This window comes from Platichthys flesus, chromosome 5 (genome assembly GCF_949316205.1).
Source record: "Platichthys flesus chromosome 5, fPlaFle2.1, whole genome shotgun sequence".
Taxonomy (NCBI): Eukaryota; Metazoa; Chordata; class Actinopteri; order Pleuronectiformes; family Pleuronectidae; genus Platichthys; species Platichthys flesus.
The window spans coordinates 23,402,805-23,423,421 of record NC_084949.1 but is presented as its reverse complement, the minus strand read 5'-3'; the positions used below and the strand labels follow the sequence as shown (position 1 = coordinate 23,423,421).

The 20,617-nt window shown below is 45.1% G+C and overlaps 1 protein-coding gene across 1 annotated transcript in view; it reads right to left on the bottom strand.

Annotated features, from left to right (window-relative positions):
• The window catches only part of LOC133953185 (protein ELFN1-like), a 92,511-nt gene extending 72,623 nt beyond the window's left edge, over positions 1-19,888 (bottom strand). The window contains exon 1 of the mRNA XM_062386982.1: positions 19,704-19,888. The gene's annotated coding sequence lies outside the window, so the exon portion shown is untranslated. The remainder of the gene's footprint in view (positions 1-19,703) is intronic.
• Between the last annotated feature and the right edge of the window lie 729 nt (positions 19,889-20,617).

Below are 20,617 nucleotides of genomic sequence, written 5' to 3'. Positions count from 1 at the left end.
AGGAAAGAAAAGACTAAGAAAGGGGGAATATGTAGGAAAGTAAAGGAGAGGCAAAGGAAGGGAACGACCAAGAAAAGGAAAAGAATGGCCAAGGAAAGACCAAGTAACGGAAAGGCCCAGGAAGGGACAAGGAAAGGAATGATGAAGTAAAGCAAAGGAAAACGGGTGTGGACGTGGGAATGGTGTGTGGGGGGGGTGGCACAAAGGAGATGGAGCCAACTCTGCCCTGAGGCATATGTGCGTTGTGTCGACAACACACCCACAATTATCTAATGGCAGTGTCCCCTGGAAGCTCTGTTCCTGGTCTCACTCGTCTCATCGCGCTGTCACTCCGGTGTTGACTCAGTCATGACACACACACACACACACACACACACACACACAGACACACACAGACACACACACACCACACCAGTCCATCCATCAGGCCGGAGGGATGACAGTGAGTGAGCCGGCTGCAGGCGAGCCGTGTGATAGGTGCGTCTGACAGATGGTCCCATCAGAGCCGGAGTCAGAAAACAACAGCGAACTTCCCTCGTTATCATTCCCCCCCCGACCCTCTCCTATCCGGCTCATCGTTCAACACTTTGTTTTCCCACTTTGCCGAAAACTATCACAGGGCGACATGGAAAAGGTTTTATATATCTCACAACTGGCAAGTGTTGACCTTTTGAAATATATATAAATATATAAATGTCATGACGTAGAGTCGTTCCAATCTGTGGACTCGACCTAAGCATGAGCACGGTCCAAGAAATGGTTTGAACCGCCAGGTGACGTCATGAGCCACGTTTCAACCATTAAATTAGTTTAATTTTGTAATGACTGTGAAGTTAAACCAGTATGAATGTGTTTCACAACAGAAGAGTCATATAGTGGCAGTGCAGTATCACTTTAAGAGAGAGATAAGTGGGATACAAGAAGTGACACGAGAGCTGAGGAATCAGATAGAAAACTGTGTTACAATGAGTGAAATTAGATTAAGATAAATTAAATCAGTTGCTGCAGATCAGATATAGAAGTTGGATGAGATACTGAAGTGACATTAAATTAAAAAAAGTAACGGTTTATTGAGTTTGACGAGATTAGAGGTGGAGACAAAACGAGAGAAATGAGATTTAAAAAGTGTCATGAGAAGGAGTTTGGCTACACAACGTTCGATTGGAGAAATCATGTGAGATTAATGAAAACGCAAGAAACTCTCTGGATCTGTCTCTTTGTCCAGATCTGCACGAAAACCCAGTGATTTCTTCTTTCCTCCATGTTTCATCCTTTCTGGGATCAGTTGAAACCCGCTCAGTTGTACTCCTGCTCACAAACATACAAACGGGGGGAGGAGTGAAAACAAACCCTCCTCGTTGGTTGTAATGAAAAGAGGATTGAGAGACACTGAAGAACTGTGATGCAACCAACACAGAGCAATCGACACCGGGAATTAAAAGAAGATTAAAAACCCAGATTCTTCCATTTTTTTCCATCGGTGACAAAGTCTGTGTCATCGTTTCCCTGCATCTCATCCGTCTGACGGAATCGAACACATTGCTCTGCCGGTTGATGAAGCCAACAACGTTTTCTAACACTCTGATGATGGGAGGTTTTGATGGGTTTACTGGGAGCGAAGAGGGGACATCAATGTGCAGGAGAACCAAAGGACAACGTGGTGTTCCAGCTACTTTGGTCGGGCCTGATAATAAGATGTGACACGTGGGCGGCCACATGTCCAATGCCTATTAAAACACTACAGAGAGCTTCTTCCAGCCCGGGGCACCCTGCAGGTATTATCCCCACTGCAATGCAACGCCCCCCCCCCCCCCCCCTTGAGTGACAGCCCTTCTCCCGATTTGAAAGCGCGCTCGCCGCTCAGTTTCCTCTGACTCAACTCCCGTCTCCGTGTTCCCTCCGCCCCGAGGACATGTGTCGCAGATGCAGAGAACATGTAAATGGGTGGGGGGGGGGGGGGGGGGATATTATTCTTAAAAAGAGGGTGAATCTCATGGCATAAGCAGAAAAAAGATATTTAGAAGGGAAGAGATTAGAGACCTGGGGGCTGCTCGTCACATCAAAGCCATCACATCCTTCCCTCTCTCCCTCTCTCTCTCTCTCTCTCTCTCTCTCTCTCTCTCTCTCTCTCTCTCTGTGACTCTCGCTGCCTTCGCTCCACGAGTGCGTGGGTGCAGCTGGTTCCTATGGCAATGCCAGTCTTTCTCAGCTCGACCTATGTCCGTCCCCCCCCCCCCCCCCCTTTTAGAGAACGGCTACTAATAACAGGGAAGGCACCGAGAAAGATTGAACATATTTCACTGCGTTTTGCATTTGAATTGGTCGTGCATCGTGCCACATGAAGCCAGATCCCTTTAAAGATAAACACTTCAGGTTGAGAGAACAGACTCTCGAGGGCGGAGAGGAAGCAGCACTTCCAAAATCCGCTTCCTAATTTCTCTCTTGCACTTTGGACACCTCGCCGCTGCGATGAGTCCGATAAGAAAGATTCTCTTCAATGATAATTAAATCTGGTGTTCATCACCGGCACATCGGGGCCGCTGATAATAATTAGCAATCAAGTGATACTCTGTTTATCCCTCGGGGGAGTGTCTCCTTTTCCCTTTGCCCTCCGGCTACGGAGCAGTAGCCTCAATTACAGCCGCCAAGAACTCCGCCAGTTGTTTGCTCAAGGACGCTTGGGCAGAGAGTGAGAGAGAGAGAGAGAGAGAGAGAGAGAGAGAGAGAGAGAGAGAGAGAGAGAGAGAGAGAGGGCGAGATGCTCCCACTCACGTCCTGCTGTTTCTCTGGCAACCAGGTGACAGAGGGAGCAGAAGGACGAGTACAGTGATCAACTAGTGACAAGTGACAGATGGTCCAGGATGACCCGTTCAGGACGTGTGTCTGTCTCCGGAAGAACCAGTCACATGGGGAGGGGGGGGGGGGGGGGGGGCGTCAGGCGGCCGCTCCAGTGGGAGTTTCGACAAGTTGAGAAAATGGGTCAGTTTAGTGGAAACGTGACCTTTACTCAAAGTAAAGAACGTGCAAGCTGTCGTGGGAAAGACGGGACACAGATTTGAATCAGGATTTGATTTTTACAGTCTAATTATAGGTTTTACATATTACACATACAAATATCAGATTATCAATAAATGACGGAGTACTGATCGACATGGTCTGTCGCGGCCAGCACAGCCGCTAAAGGGCTCAGGGTCTTTCCCAAGGGCACTTCAGCAGGTCGAAGGGGGATTAAACCATCGACCTGGTTAATGGACGATCAATCAATCAAAGAAGAACAACTCCGGGTATTGCATCACTGCCTATTACTTCTACTGCCACTACCACTACTACTACTACTGCTTTAATTGTCAGAGAGTATTTTTTACAGTGTAGGATTTGTGAATACTCCAGAATCTATTTAATAAATCTGAATACGCTAACTCTGAATGCCTGCACCTCTGCTTCGTGAACCATGTATCTGCATCAACAATAGCTAAATACATTTAAAGTTTTATCTTTTATCCCTCGGAGGAAATGCGAATGCCTCAGTTGCTTATTGGACCCTGTTAACGTCATTATTCACCACAGCGCTCCGGGCTTAACAAAACACTCAAATACATTATTGTGCGTTTGCAGGTTTTTAAGCATCAGGTCTTTGAGCCAAGCAGAAAACACATGGCCTAACCATTTGTGTGAGATTAAATTTGGCACGAGGAAATAGGTTTTTATTCAGATCTGTTTATTGTAAGGAAGAAAGTTTTATTATCTTTACGACACAAAACAGTTGGACTGATCACAACTGACTGATATCAGAATTTGTTTGGGACATAATGACAATAAGTAAAGACACATTTTAACTACTTTAAGTCTAAATACAAAAGAAAGTATAAATATTATGTTGAACGCTGCTTAAATAGCTCTCAACTGCTCCTTTCTTCATACTGCTCAAAAGAAACAAAGCAAGAGAACAATGTCCTGGATGTTTTCTCACAAAAAAGCAAACCTCGCTTTTCTCAGCCGGAAAAATGTCAGCGAAAATTGGTTCCACGCATTTTCCAGAGTTTGTCTTTCACGCCTGAGGAAAACAGCAGGTGGTCTTGTCAGAAGGCGTTTTGAAATACTGGAGTAAGGGTCTGAGGAGCCTGTGGGAGGCAGGACACGTGGCACCAGCTCTGCTGAGGCAGCTCTTTTCATCAAAGGCTCCGGGAATGTGGTTGTTGTTCAAAGTTCCCGTCTTCCTCAACGTCTTCCTCGCGCTCGTCACGCCTTTTTCATCCTGTGATATTTGTACTCCATCATGTCACACGTCTGTCATGAAACAATTTTCAAAGATTTTCCTTCCGTCTTCTCACATGGGCCATTTTAACTTGGGGGGCTGGAAGCTGAAGTTCCAGAAAATGCAGCAGCAATGAATCTAGTGCTTTAGAAGCTTCATCTACCATTTTCCATCAAAACCTCTCTCCCAAGTAACATGGTGAAATCACTGGACCTAAATCGACAGGTTTCAACATTTCTGACAGGCTGTCGGTCACATCGTCATCTCCACTTCACCCAATGTTCGTTCATTCCCAAGTAAGTTCAATATTTATCTGGGCTCAACAGATTCTTGTGGATGTTTTCCGGACTTGGACTTCACAGCCCAGACAGGTTATTGCCTCATCCCATCGGAGTGTTTAGACCGAGCGGCGTGGAAGAATGTGTCAGGCGCTAATTAAAGTATAGTAACTTTATGGTATAATCTGCATATGCTTCTACTTTATATGCACATAAATCAAAAGCCTCCAGCTCCCAAATCACTATAAATAGAGGCTCGGTGTGAGAAACCGTCATGATTCACTTCATAAAACAGACTTATTAAAGTCTTCTGTTGCATTTCATCATGCTCTCAACTTAAAAAAAAAACATTGTGTCACTCAAACCAAAAGAGTCCAGTGTTTAAGAAGCCCTCGCTGGCTTCTGATTGGCTCCCGGCCCATAGATACACGGCTGCTGGCTGCACACATCAAAGTGTTTTGAGGACGGAGGGGGACGAGACAAATACTCCGACAGTCACTCGATTCTAATTGTAGAACATGTACAGAGCTCCATTCAACAACACACACATACACACAGTAGAACATGTGCATGCAAACACATGTACACATCTCCTCATGCACATGCCTCCCGCAGGAACTCATTACCAACATTGACCTCGTGACCTTTTGCTGATTAGGACTCTGTTTTATGTCCCATTTGCATCTTAAGCATATAACACGCCTTGAATGTGTGTGTGTGTGTGTGTTCGCAATGCAGGCACATACGTGTTTGTGTTCATGTGCGTGAGCAGCAGCAGCAGAAGAAGGAGGGGTAACTGCGAGGAAGAGGAGGAGAACAGAGGAGAAGAGGAGGAGGAGGAGGAGAAAGGAGGGGCGAGGCCATGCATGGTCAGAGAGGGCAGACGTGAGCTAAATAGCTGAGTTGGCAGCTGGAGGGGAGGGAGGGGAGGAGAGGGTGGGTGAGTCATGCTGCTGTGATGAGGTACAGTGCGAGGACAGTAGACTTTTTTTTCTGCCTCTTCCTGTGCGGTGACGTCCTGCATGCGTGTGCGTGTTGTGTCTTTTTGTCGGATTTCGACTGTATTTCCTGCTGCGACGTCGTGTCAACGCCTGAAAGCTAAGAGGCCATTTTGGGCCCGGAACAAGAGCCCGATCTCAGGAGACTGATCTGATCATGTAAACGTTGAATTGAATAAATTACATCACATGGTTTAATGGAGAAGGACACACAGCCTCCTGTCTCCCCGGCTCCGAGAGAGATTTTCAACCTGGCTGCAGAGATCCGCTCCCCATTCAGCCACCAGAGCATTAGTGAGGTCGGCCACTGATGTGGAGCGATAAGGGCCGGCTCACGGTTTGCGGAGGATTAGGTTTGATTCGATTTTCCACAGCAAACTGGGGAAACTGTTTCTTTACGTGCCTGGTTTCTAAGTGCAAGGGGACACATGTTAAAAAAGACCTTCTCCAAATTGCAGCAGTGTTTAGAGGAGGTATCTCTGGATGGGAAGGAGGTGACCTTGACCGAAGTGAAGCTGCAACCATTAGTCAGCAAAGCACTGGTTGTTTTTATAAAAGATAAAAAAGATTATCTGTGGCAAGTCTGATGATGTAGAGTTACAGTGTTAGTCGTTGAGAACATGATGAATAAACTGTTGGTCTTTTTAATTACTCTCTGACATTGTGTAACTACTGGATTAATTGGAAATAAACATTATATCAATAATGAACAACATCACACCACAACTGTTACAATCTGTAACAATTTGTTTTATATTATTACAAGTGAGAGTATCCAGTGTTTTACAAGTGGCCTAAAACTGATTTGAATTGAATTGGATAATAACCTTTTTAAAACAGTGTTTATACAGATTTATAGTTTGAACAAACAAATGATGCAATTCCTTTTATATACAACGACTAATCCTATGTGCTAATGACTAATCTATTTACATAATTCTATTTTATTCTTATATTTTCTGTAGTAAAGTTCCATTGTTTTATTCGTATTATTTATTTCTGTCCATGTGTCTGTGGTGCAGAGACATCGTACTGGCGCACACAACGTTGTGTGACGAGCAGACAAAGCGCTGACTGACAACAGACACACACACAGGCTCTTGAATGTGATATTTCTGAGTTTACACATCAGATCGTGTCCTTGCCTGAGCTTGTTCTCGGCAGCGCACAAAGCAACTCTCACATCTCTCTCTCTCTCTCTCTCTGTCTCTCTGTTTCTTGCTCGACCCAGCCCACCCAGCAGCATGCTCCTGATTCTAAGGGACATATGTGGGATTTAATACAATTTGCAGGGGGAAGGAGGCAGAGAGGGATGAATGATATATTGACTTCTATATAAAAGCAAGGCCGGGGTGGGTAATCTCGTTCCAGGATGCCGTGATGAGATTTCGGCCTGTTTTCTCTCCGTGATGATGTGACTTTGGTCCTGACATCATCAGGCTGCCGTGTGTCTGCGTGGGTGTGCGTGCGCTGTGCACGTGAGTGCTCCGTGCTCCATGATGTTCTCCTCTGATTTGATCTGGAAGCCCCGGCTAAAATTGCCATCTTTATATTTTGATGCGCGCAAAGCGGAGATAAAAATCGAAAAGCACTATTTTTCGCCGCTTCAAGTTTCTCTTTGCTTCTCAAAATTTGTGTTTGAGGACCTTTTTAAAAAAATCTTTTCAGCTTTGAAGACGGTGAAGTGCTCTACCTTTTAAACTGGCCTGCTTTCCTTTTTAAGAAAATAATAAATATTCATGAGAAAGGAAGCATGGGCATGAAAGGTATGACAGCAGGACACAGGGTCAGGCAGGGCGATCAGACACGGAGACGTTAACCATATTGGTTTATCGTTTTTTACTGGTATTTCGTGGTTGTTGCATTTGTTGTTATTTGATTTATTCATGTCGTTCTTAATATTCTGTTTGTTCTTGATCTACCTTGGCAGCGCTCTCGTTATTTCCTCCACTAAAGAGCTGGTTTTTTGTGGCTGTTAATTAGTTGGATTAGGCAGAAACTACTGTAAAGCTTGGTGGTAGGAGACACGGGTTTATGCTCGAGGAGAGGAGCCATTTAAATGTTGTTGCAGATCCGGATCAGGGGACGGATCCAGGATTTATTTAGCAAGAAAGGGCATTTTGCAACATTTCCATTTCTTTCTTGGAGAATAACACTTTGGGAGAGTTTAAATTTTGGTGCAGATCCAAATAAAAAATGTTGGCAGAGGATTTCACTGCCAATCTAGTTTTGAACATGAAGCACATTAGTTTTGTGTAGTGATTTTATTGTTGTTGTTATTATGATTGTTACTACTACACACTCACCCTCAGAACAGATATTCGGGTATAGATTGAATGAAAACGTTTTTCTGTCACATTCGAGAGAGATGTCATGTTTCCCGGCGGCAGCAGCAGATCCTGAACCCGTCACCAGCCTTCACCTCAGCTTCCTGTTGTGGTTCGGCTCCTCTGGTTCAAACAAACCGACTGTGTCACCGCCACCGCTGACCGACTGGTGTCGCCTAGCAACAGGTCCCTGTGTGAAGGTATCTCAGAGCGACGCTTTAAGTTGTTTTGGTGTTTATCGAAAATCTGAGTTATTCACATTTCAAAGAAACAGGCGTCCACCATTCCTGTTGTTGTCGTGTGTATGTGTGTTTGTGTGTATGTGTGTTTGTGTCAGGGTGAGCCCATGTGGGTTCTTAACTGTTATAGGGGGGTTGGGTGGGGTGGATGTTTTTATTTATTCATTAAATTCTTTTATTGTTCTTCTTTGATTCTAGGCACATTGAGCCTACCTGCTGTTAACCTTGCAAACACTGAACTACCTTCTATGGCAGTTAAAGTACATATTAAGATGTCCATTTGAATATACAAATTCATGACATGTTATTTTTATCCGTTTATAAGGACTATACTTATCATTTCATCTCTTTTCAATGTTAGGAATGAAATCTGTATATTTACGTTTTCACATTAACTTCCTAATACGTGTTGACTTAGGGACTTGCAGAAAAGTCTTGTCAATAATAATAACATCCTGGCACTTGATCATTTGAGCTTTTTGGTTCCAGGAAAGTGTCACAGGGAAAAACTATTTGCAGAAATGTGACAGCCTGGCGTTCACTCCTATAACAACCACTCAGCTGTGTGTCAGGTTTCACAAGTCAAACCACATTTTTAAGAGTTGAAATTAAGTGGCTCTGTGTCACCGAGCAGATCAGAGCTGTAGCCTCAGATCACTGGAGCAGTCGTGAGCTGCTTGTTTGTCGTTATTCCCGCGGTTGTCTTGGTGATGCACGTCTCTGCCGGAGATCTTAAGGTGACAGAGACGTGAGGACGTGAGGACGTGAGGACGTGAGGACGTGAGGACGGGAGGACGGGAGGACGTGAGGACGGGAGGACGTGAGGACGGGAGGACGTGAGGACGTGAGGACGGGAGGACGGGAGTCGAACATGGAGCTATTACATGCAATCAGAAACTCTTTTGAATCAGGTCGTTTCAATCTGTTCTCACCTTCTAAGAGTGCAAAGTGATTCAACACTGCAGTCTGAAGCTTTGATTTGAATTATCACACATTTTTCACTTTACATTTAAAACTATAGAGTACAATTATATATTAAAAAACGATGGTAGAAAATAAAACGATATATCTGCGTTTGCATTAATACATTTTGTGAAACTTGTGGAAGATCGATACGGTTCTACAGCTTCATATATCTACTCCACAGACATGAGAGTGATACATTTGTCTATCTAAGGAGAATTTATCACTCACTATTCATATTTATGTTCATAATTTATGTTCAGAAGTTTGTGCTGCAGCTCCTCTTTTCAGCCTCTGTCTGAAACCCTTGAATCAATTGGCCAAACTACTGATAAGATGTTTCATGAGCTTCAGGAGCAGAGAGAGAGAGAGAGAGAGAGAGAGAGAGAGAGGGAGAGAGAGAGAGAAGCTTAATTTCGTCAAATTTGTTTTACTTTTACAGAACTTTTACCTGCAATAAAAGAAAATATATAACACGCTAGAGGAAAGGAAACTGAAAAGTGTCTCCTTTACGTTAATTAAACCAAAATACAAACTCTCAGGCAGGAGAATAACTCACAGATTAGTTAGATGAGGAAATCAGGCTCCCAGCTCTGAAACCATGTGTTTCCTTATCTCCCCAGATAAAATGAAATTAAGGCCTAAATTCCGCAGGTTTTGTGTGAAAATCTTCAAACAAAAACTGATGTGAAAAATACTTGAAGACAACGAGTCACTTCTGAGCACAAAGCCTGAGAGACAGAAGAGTCACTGTCACAGGAAGAAGATGACAGGTTGACTACAGGCAGCCATTATAAAACCATATACACCCCGTATTGCTCTCACTCACACATCAGTGTACCAAACACACACACACACACACACACACACACACATACACACACACAGAGAGCCAGACAGACACACACAGAGCATGTCAGACTTCCAACACTTACAGCTGTCAGATATGTCCGCCTGTTTCCTTTTATTGTCTCTGATTGTGCTCTCACATATATACTGATACTGCACGCACACACTCCCTCGCTCTCCCTTTCTCTCTCACACACACACACACACACACGCTTACTTTGTCTCCTCACACAAGGTTAATAAACTCAAATTGACACAAGGACACACACGCATGCTCGATCTCTGCCCTTCCTCTAACACGAGAGGAAACCAGACGCCCGCTCGCCCACTCACACACTCACTTAATAATTCACGCAAAACATACATATACACAAACGCTGGCGCACACCCTCCCCGTCCCGAGCACGGACACACACACTAGGCTGCCGAGCGCTGGTATTTTCCCCCGGTGTTCCTGAGCGGTAATTGACAAAGGGTTTGTCTGGTCGAGCCCCTGTTGCGATTGCCAATTGGCTGATTTCACAAAGCTTTTTGGATAATTGGAGAACTGAACTGAACAAATCACAAGAGGAAGAAAAAGCTGATCTGGGAACTGCACAGCACAGAGCGTTGATGAAGTGGAAACACCTTCCATATGTGAAACCTGCGAAAACAGGCAGGAGGACTGAGTCACTGTCGGCTCCACCATCAAATGCAGCAGGTTGGACTATTGAGCTTTTAGCCATTTGTTGTATTCTTCTATTTATTGGGGTGAAATCATTTCCAATTGATGCCCCATTGGTCTTCTTCTTGACTGAATCCAGGACCTGCATCGGTCAGATGATTGTCCCAGAATCAAAGTTCTTCAGATTCTCGGGCAGATTCTCTCAGGCTCCAGATCTGACTGGAGGCGTCTCCGAACTGGGATGTTCATTTCTCCACAGACGGTCAGTGGGCTTCAGGTCCGGGCTTTGGCTGTGCCACTCAGAGACTCGCACCAAAGCTGCTCCATCATTTCCTCGTCTTTATGCTTCAGATCTATTTCGTCCCGACAGGTGAACGGTTTCCTGACTCAATTCTGACTCGTCTCACTTTTCCTGGTACAGCTAGGGAGGGTACCCAGGTATGTAGGTGTAGTTTTTTAACCTCTGCTCAAAGAGTCAGATTTTTCGTCTCATTAGGCCAGAGGATCTTTCCCCCCTCGTTCCCTCACAGTCCTCCAAATACCGAAATCTGAGCGGGATGTCAGTGCTGATTAAAGTGCTGCTGAGGTGGTCGTCCTTCTGGAAGGTTCTCACATCTCTGCAGAGGACTCTGGGTATAAATTGACTGTTGGGTTCCTCGTCACCTCCATGACCAGGACCCCTCTCGTCCTGGTGGCTCTAAACGTATTCCATTGCACAACTATTAAGGCCACTGTTCTCTGAGAAGACTTAAAGTTACAGACATGATCTATATCCTGCCACAGTCTTATCTCAGAGGTTTACAGGGAGCTCGTTTGACATCATAGCTTTAATGTTATGGCCAGTGGAAGTCCAATGAATTTCCAGACACATCTCCAGCACAATTTAAAGTAGAGAGGATTCATCTGCAGCTCCCCACAGCGTCTCAAAACATTTGAGACGCTGCTAAATGTGAAATTTTCTGTTTTGGATTTGTAATGAAAATCATGCAGGGGTTACCGAGTGCGAGTGGGAGAACTGCAATTTCACTTATTGAAATTGAAATTACAATAACACAATAAACTCTAAAACGTTGAAGGGATCTCAATAGTTTCTAAACGCCAGACTCTTCATCAATATTCCTACTACGATCCTCCTCATAGACTTCACAGTAATATTCCCTGTACGTACTTGACCCATGAAGCTCCTTCTGATTCTGAACAGTTGAAGTCTCACACAGAGTTTTCATCTTGTTTCATCTTGAGCCCTGAAAGGAGCTTTTAGATTAGGGATTACAGTTCCAGCTGTGATTCAGGTTTCCTTTTTACCACGACCAGATTATGGGCTGCCCTTCATCTCAGGTGGGTTGTATGTAAATGTCATTGTTTGACTGTTTTCAGACCAACAGCGGCCACACATCAATTCATTTCAATCCAATATAGCTGGAGCAAGCAGCCGTTTCCACACACTCACACAAAGCAGAAGCATGTGGCGGACGTGCCTCTTCACTCCTCTGCAGCTCATATATATAATGTAGAACAGGAGCTTGTGTTTTTCTTGTCTTCTAAGAAAAGCCTCGGCTCAGGGACTTTGCTGTTGTGGCTTTGTCGAGCCCAGGGAATCGGATATCAGACCCTACAAACACAACTTGACATGATGTGACTTGACAGAGTGAAACCACATTAAATACGATCTCCCTCTTCGTAGATGCGGCGGCTCACACATGTAGGAGAAACGCACACTCTGGATTCCTCAGCCCCGCAGTGACTGCTTTTGATCGTCTGGCGGAACATGAAAGGGAAGAAAGAGCCTGATTTCCAGCCTCACTCTCGAGATGTCGTAGTTTCCTATAAAGTGACCGTAATTAACTCCCCTGTCTTTCTGTCGCTGTGCTCGCCAGCTTCCAGCTCCTCCAGTATAATGGGGGACAGATTTACCATCATAACTCTTAATCGCTCTTGAAAAGATTTGTTCTTGACTTGAGAAAGACTCTCACACTGAATTGACAACTATAATCAACTCGAGTTGGCCAATTAAGATAATGTTAGCTCCACAAGTTGGTTGAAAACACATGTGGCCTGACTTTGTAATGTTTCAAATTGGCTCCGTGCAGGCAACTCAAATAGACTCTTGGCTGTATGAGGCTGAAAGTCTAAGGTTCAGGTTCTGCATTGTTCTCTTGTCTCAGTTGATCCTGACATTACCATCAACTCACCAGCAGCAGCACCATGATCTAGGATGGTCCATGTTAAGACAAATCACACACCTGACTGTCATTCCTACACCCCCCAAATGATCACTGATGGTAAATGGTCTATATCTATAAAGCTCATTTCTAGTCTTGCTGACAGTAGCCTATTCGCACACATTCACAGAGTGCATTAATGTGCAGGAACCATTTCTGGGTTCATATCTTGCCCGAGGCCACTTTGGCCTACTATATATAGTGGACTCACGGTTTCCCACAATGCATCATGAAAAGTGGTGCACAACCGATGGTCACTAACCGAGCATTGTCTACCATCATGCGAGAAGACAGAGGGCAGCAGGAAATGTAAAGACGAGGCATCACAGTACAAACTCAGAGGTTTGGTTCTGCATTTAAGTTCAACATGTTTTTAGTTACAAGTATTAATTCTAAGTGTGGAGTTAACAACCTAGAGAAAATGCACCAACTAGTTTCTGAAAGCATTTTTTTCTTTTGCCCAGTCCCCTACATAGAAGTCCCTGTACAGTGAAGTGGGTTGAGTGAAAGAGTGATTTCAGATGCAGCCTATATTTATTCCTCTTGTTACTCTTTTGTGTTTGTATTTCTTTCTCCTGAGAGCCTTATATTTCAAACTCTGTACATTCACACATCACTTCAACATGCAGGGAAATCTGAAATAACAGTTTCCAAGCTATGAACTAATGAAATAAGTCATGTGTAGTGCAGGTTTAGCCAGGAGTCTGTTGCCTTTTTCCAATGGACAGTTATACATAATATATAGAAAATCGTCTTAGGGCCACAGGAGGGTTAAATTAGTAAAACAGTCATGACAGTAAGGAATAAGACGTTTGGCTTCTTTGAGTGTTTTCTTTACATCTTATTTCTCATAGACATCTTGTCAGCGGGTTGTAAGAGGAGCTCCTGGGCGTTAAATGGAGCCACTTGTGTTTTTTTTCCAGACAGGTAATCGAAAACATTTCAGGATTTAAACGTTCCCTCGTATATATATTTATATATATATATATTATCTCTAAGCTGTTAACACAGAATCATCTTTGCCCTTCACCTCTATTATCAACACGGCTGGAATTGCTCTCAGGTAATTTCAAGCAACAGGAAGGGGGATACAAATGACACCGCACTCTGGAGAAATCTGTCAGCGGGGAGGAGAGAGAACACAGAGAGATGCCTGAACGATACGGGAGGAGAGACAAATCAAAAAACAATCTCGCTGCTCCGCGCCTGACGCCGGTGTCTTGGGGGACTGAACGACAGATCTTTGCGGGGGGAAATGGAAGGAAAGTCGATGTGCTGCTCAGACAGGGGGGAGGTAATACCATTTCAAGACTGTAGTCTATATAGTAGTTAATGGGACAGCCGGAGAGATTTCTCCTCCTGGCCCCGAGGAGCGGCTCAGAACAGGACATCATAGGGGTTCTCGAGCCTCTGCCAGGCCACCGTGTCTCCGAACCGCCTCTGCCACAGAGACAGCGCTGTCTGCAGAACAGAGGGCAGAGGTAATGAAACAGAAAACAGACGAGCAGGCCGGCGAGAAAACACATCTATTGAACGAGCTCTCCATCTTTCCAACCCTTTGTTATTTCTTTTCTCCTCTGCCTTTTCATTTCACCCTGTGGCATCCCAATCCCTCTCTCTATCTCTCTTTCTGTCTCAACTACCTCTTGCCCTCTTCTCCTCCTCCTCGTCCCTCTCACCCCACACCCCCCTGCTCTTTCTTCCTCTCTCAGCATACACACCACGATCTCTCCTTGATTTCCAGAGAGAGGCTGCTACGGCCGGCATACAAACTAGCTGACTCAATGCGCACACACATATGAAAACGTGCTGTGTGAATGGGGTGTGTGCGTTGTGGCGGTATGGAAAGATAGAGGCAAAGATGGCGATGGATGAGGGGAGGAAGAGGGAGGAGGAGGAGGAGGAGGAGGAGGAGGAGGAGGAGGAGGAGGAGGAGGAGGGGATGTGGGGGAAACAAGAGGAGGTGGGAGACCTTTGCCGGAGAGTTTGGGTTGGGATTAGCTCCGGTGCTGGCACGCCGGCATCAGCAGGACATGCATCAGCATACATTAAACAGCTCATCTATCATTCACACTATGAGCAGGAGGCACGAGGTCACTCGTCGGGTTGTCTCATCGATTCACAGTGTTACTCTCTGGTTAATGAAACCGCCTCGCAGGAATTCTCAAACTACAGCTCGAGATTATATTTTAGGATACCGAGACGAAAAGAGACCGATCAAAATTTGATGAGCCCGGGGCTTAAAAAGCTTAGGAACCATATCACCAGAGAGAAAGAGGGAAAAACTCCGGCTTATGAGAGCAGCGTGGATCTGAGCCAACCTACTTATATACAGTGAGATATCTTAATCACCCAAATATAAAAAGCACAGGTGTTTCTTTGACTCCGTGTCATTTCTCGGTCAGTGCCGACGTGGGCTTGGGATTCCCGCTGCAGCTGTAGTTCAATAAATGGAACTTCTTTGTACAGGTTTGAGTGGAACCACTTTCTCCTGACAGAAACACTGTGAAAAGAGATGTCACTGTTGAATTTTTAAAGGTTTTCTCAATGCTGCACAAACCACAAACTATATTCATCCATTTTGTATTGCACAGCAGAAACAGCACACTCTGGTTTCTGGTGGCTGATGTTTCTGAGGTATTTTAGAATTTGAATGCTCCTGGGGCTCGTTTTAAGGTTGTAAACTTTATTCTTAATTGTATTGTATTGTTATTTCTGACTTGTGACACAAGCACTACTTTACATATTTATGTTGTACTGTTTTCACCCCTGTTCATTTCCCGGTTTGTTTGCTTGTTCATTTTTAAAGTACAGTATGATTACACCAAATGGAAGATGGGTGTTTTTCAAAGTTTTCAGGAGTTTCTCAGGAAATAAAAACATGGATATTGATTTGAAATAATCTGGCACATTTAGTAAACTGATATCTGTGAGTGAGTGAAATGTGATATTCCTTCAAGATGCCACTGTAGTGGTTACTGCTGCCTTCTTTGCCAAGACATTTGTTAAATAAATGTAAAAATGTAATGTATATTTAAAGAAAATATGAAATATAGACAGATATTTCCAAACCCCAGCAAATTAGACGAGAGAGAGAGAGAGAGAGAGAGAGGGAGAGAGAGAGCTGCAACTTGTAACACAAACTTCCTAATTACAGTTTCCCTGTGTTAGTGCAATCTTCCTCAAATGCTAACTAGCCTCCTACAGGGAATCTAGTCTCATGCTGAGAAGAGTTTGTCTGCAGCGTGTGTGTGTGCACGTGTTTGTGTGTGTGTGTGCACGTGTTTGTGCGTGCACTCGTCTGTTTGTGCCTGTCTCTTCACATCCCTCTAACCCTGTTGTTGTGATCATCTTACACAGGATTGCAGTGTGTTGTTTGTTTGGCTATTTTCCCTCATCACAAGTAGCCTGTAATTTGAGTTTTGTTTACACCCTATTTGTGTTGTTGTTGCGTTTCAACAACAAAACAGAGAATGAATCAATGCGACGGTGGAAAATATCTCAACCATTGTACCAAACAATCAGAAACACCCTGACATTCAGGCTCGTGTCTGGAGGGAGGTGCCATGTTAACTATGCATGCAGATTTGCCTCCTCACCACGGGGGCACTTGCTCTCAACAAAGATCAACATTATGACAAGAGATACTGTCGGTTCTCTGAGCAGCAAACGTGCATAATATGGGCAGCCCGTGTGTCTGTTGAAATATGGATGACTGTGACAAATAACAATGAGGATTCTGAAATTTAGCCCGGGACTTGAACAGACACGTGTGCGTCCCCGGCGGCAGCAGCAGCTACGGGGGTGAAAGCGAAGCGGTAAATGGATGGGAGCGCGTGGAGGGATCTCCCATTACACAGTAGTGTTGCTTCAGTATTCCTGGAGTACTTGCCCCACAGTGATGCCTGTGGGTACTTAGATTGTACCATGGATGGATAGCTCACTCCAGGGTCTACAGTAAATGATTCAGAGAGAAAAGAAAGAAGAAATAAACCTTTTTACAGCTCGAGGTGAAGGTTCAGAGCAACAAGCTAAAACAATGACAAGACAGCGCCGACTTGAAACCCATCACAGCTCTTCCACTTTGTTCCCGCAGATAAATCTGGCAGTTCCTCTCTGCTAACGCTGTCACTTTGCATTACAGCTGATTTTTTAATGTTGCTACCTGCCTTATTACAGATGTCACCGTTAGAGTCCCACCGGTTTTTGACATTTCTGCTGCCGCAGCACAAGGAGCTGTCACCGTGTAGAGAGGCTGTTCTTGAGTGAAGTTCTTTAGCCCCACAGATCCAAAGGAAGCAGTTCACAGGTTTGAGGGACTCTGTTGTTGTTGCAGCAGCGTTCAGAAGCGTCCTGCTCTCACAACTCTGGAGACCGGAGGACGTGTGCTGCAGCGAGCACTGCAGTGCTAATGCAGGATGGAAGCAGGATGAGCGACCTCTAAGATACCTATCAATGAATTCCCAGGACAACTAAAGTCTTCACACTGACGGTGGAGCTCTGGCCTTGAAAGGAGTCGGCCGGGCCATTTCTCATACACAAACACTGAGTCCCAAAATGAGTCATTGACGCTGCTCTGTTTTACTGGCTCTATACCTCATGTCTTTCATGGTGCCTGGAGTGAGACCCATTCCCTCTCTCTCCCTCTCTCCTTCTATCAATCTCTCTGTCCTCCTCTTCCTTCGCCTCTCGCGCTCTGTGGCACTCGGCCAACAATTGGAGTCAGTCAGTGGAAAAACTCTGTTAGTAGTCCATGCCCTGTGGGACAAAATGGCAACAACATCCGTTTCAACAGATAGTGGGGCAGTAGGCAGGAGGCACACAGCACAGCAGCCAGAATTTAACTGGTCGAGCGTCTTTTTGTCACACACATGCACTCGCAGGCCCTCTGTGATTTAACTGCACATCAAGACGGTTCTAAGAGGCCTGGACTTTGGCTGCGCCGCCACGTTTCAACTGGGTAAAAGCTTTTTTACCTTCATGCCAAAGGGATGTTACTGCTGCCGCACAGTGTGATAAACATACAGATGGCTGGCAAGGCACTGCCAGAGCAATTTGCATTCGCAAATGGGTCTGGAACATCTCAGCTCATGTTTCGATTTCCAAGAGGTGTTATCAGCAGTCACAGAACAGACATACAGCTAACCAGAGCACTGGACATGTACAGCACAGAGGGAGAAAAATATATAAACAGACCACAACGTGCATTTGTGTTTTTCTTCTTTTAGAGGAATTTTATTTTAAATATGTCCTGATAACAGATTCAACACATCTCAACACATCACTGGAGCCATCAGGGAGTTATTGAAAACGTTTCAGACTGGGTAATCCTGTCAATCATCATATCAAACCCACTCAGCTTTACATAAATGGTTGTGATTGACCTGCTCAGTTTTAGGGTGGATGGAAAATTAGTCTTAAATGGAGGGTGTGCCCCACCCGAGCAGAAACAAACATGAGCTAAATGATGTTGATTTTTTTTCCCGGCCAACAGATGGATGGAAAACCAACATTAAACTTCACCTTGTCCTTAATAACTTATCCCCTCCTTTGTAGTTTTGATGATGGTGAAGAGCGAACACACATACATCTCTCCAAATTCTCCCATATAGGATCAACTGACTGTGACATAAGGCATAATATATTAACATAACTCTAATTAAAATTATGTGGTGTTTTCCCTTGTGTCCTATATGGATACATCTTTATTCATTATCTTTCTATAGTCATTTACTCACATCTTTCCTTAACAAGTTTCACTCCACTAATTAAAACATTAATTAATTATCAACAGAACATGTTATTCCCGTGTTAATAGTTGTTATTTTGGTGCAGTTCCTTCTCACTCTTGTTGAGGCTGAAGAACAGAGGAGGTCGCACCTTGTTAACCCCTATGAGAGAAATGTGTGATTTGTGAATATGGACTTGCGTATAAAATCTGATTGATTGATTGATTGATTGATTGATTGACTGATTGATTTTAACATGAGGTTGATCTACATAAGCTGTGAATGTTTCAAAAATAAACCCTGATGGTGTCTCATGAAAGGTAAATCATGTCACGCAGATGGTATAGGACCCAGAGTTAGGGGCTTCTGCTTTTTCAACGATGAACATATTTGTTTCAATGGTCCAACTATAGGACAATAAAACAATCCTTGGAGGTACCTTTAAATTTGTCACCTTTCTACATCAAGCACAACAATATATCGAGGTTCTCACTGAGAATACTGACATGCCGCAAGCTGTACATGGTTCCACTGAAATCCATCAGGGAATACATCTTTCTCCTGGGATATGAAGTGTTGAAGTTTCACCTCCCTGACTTCTACAGATGTAGAAACAGACTGAGAAGAACAGACAGGAGCGAGTGGAGCCGCTGTCCATGGTGCTGAACGCTCAGCCCGCTGGACTGCGCTGCGCTGCGGGTTCAAACCGTGACCGTGACTCACTGTGGAAACGCAGCCTGTCCCGGGACAAAACCACTCAGCTCGCTCTGACTAACCAGGCTAGATGCGTGTCAGACATGTGTTTGAATGCTGACCAGGCTCGGAGTGGCACTGGTTCGCACGTAGACACACGGGACGTTTACGCGCCGCACACCAGGGGCCGGATAATGTAAATCACGGATCTGCGCGTCTGCATCATCATGGGACACCCAGGGATGGAGATAAGACAAGCGGGGTATCATGAGAAAAAGCCAAAGAGCAGAATCCCCCCCCCCATCCATCACGCCTGCACACACACACACACACTCAGACACACACACTCAAACACACACACGCGCGCGGATGGTTGATTTCAGATCCGCAGGAATGCACATAAATCAAAGTTATCTGCGCAATGCGAGTCGAGATGAAGCCCAAACTGTGCGTGGCGCAATCTGGACATTGTGTTTTGCACTTTACCTGGTCCTGGTGCCAACGTGCAGGAAGATGCAGCTCCGCTCCCCCTGCGCCTCGCTCCTCCGGTCGGTCTCCTCAGCAGCACGCTCCGCTCGGTGCCTATAGATGCGTGTGTGCGTGTGGTTGTGGTTGTGTGTGTTTTCTTGTTAGTGTGTCTCCTCCTCCTCCTCCTCCTTCTCTGCGGTGTCTGTGCGGAGCAGTGGCCGCGTAGTGACTGGCTGGTGTCCGCGGTGCAGCAGGAGGACTCACAGATTTTGAGATGCAAAGCGGCGCCTGATGTGATGCGCTGCCTCCTCGCCTCTGTCTCTCTCCTCTCAGTTTCTGCCTCTCACACTGCGTCAGGCTCCACTCCCCCTCCTCTCTCTCTCTCTCTCTCTCTCTCTCTCTCTCTCTCTCTCTCTCTCCCTCTCTCTCTCTCCCTCCCTCTCTCTCCCTCTCTCTCTCTCTCTCTCTCTCTTTCATACACACACAGTAGAACAGAGGGTGATTATTTCTCTGTATTTCAGTGCCTCTCTCTCTCTCTCTCTCTCTCTCCCTCCCTCTCTCTCTCTCTCTCTCTCCCTCTCTCTTTCTATGCGTGCACCTCAATCAGCCTCAATCCGTCGCCTCTCCTCTGAACTGGAGCGATCGCCAGCCAGCTGCTCCGGTGGAGGAGAGAGGGTTGCATCGCACTCCAGGCGTCATTTACATGAGACACTTTCCCACTTGGCAAGCGAGATGGCCTGATAAGTGCTCTCCTATCATGTACTATCACACACATGTCAGTGGGGAAAGTTCTTGACCAAACTGGAGTTCAGCCTCCAGCACATGTGCGTTAAGGAAACACTGGGTTGTTTCTGGTTGTTCCACAGAGCTGGTGGATGTGTTTCATGGTTTATTAAGATTTTGTAGGTTTAGCAAATGCCAGTTTCTTGACT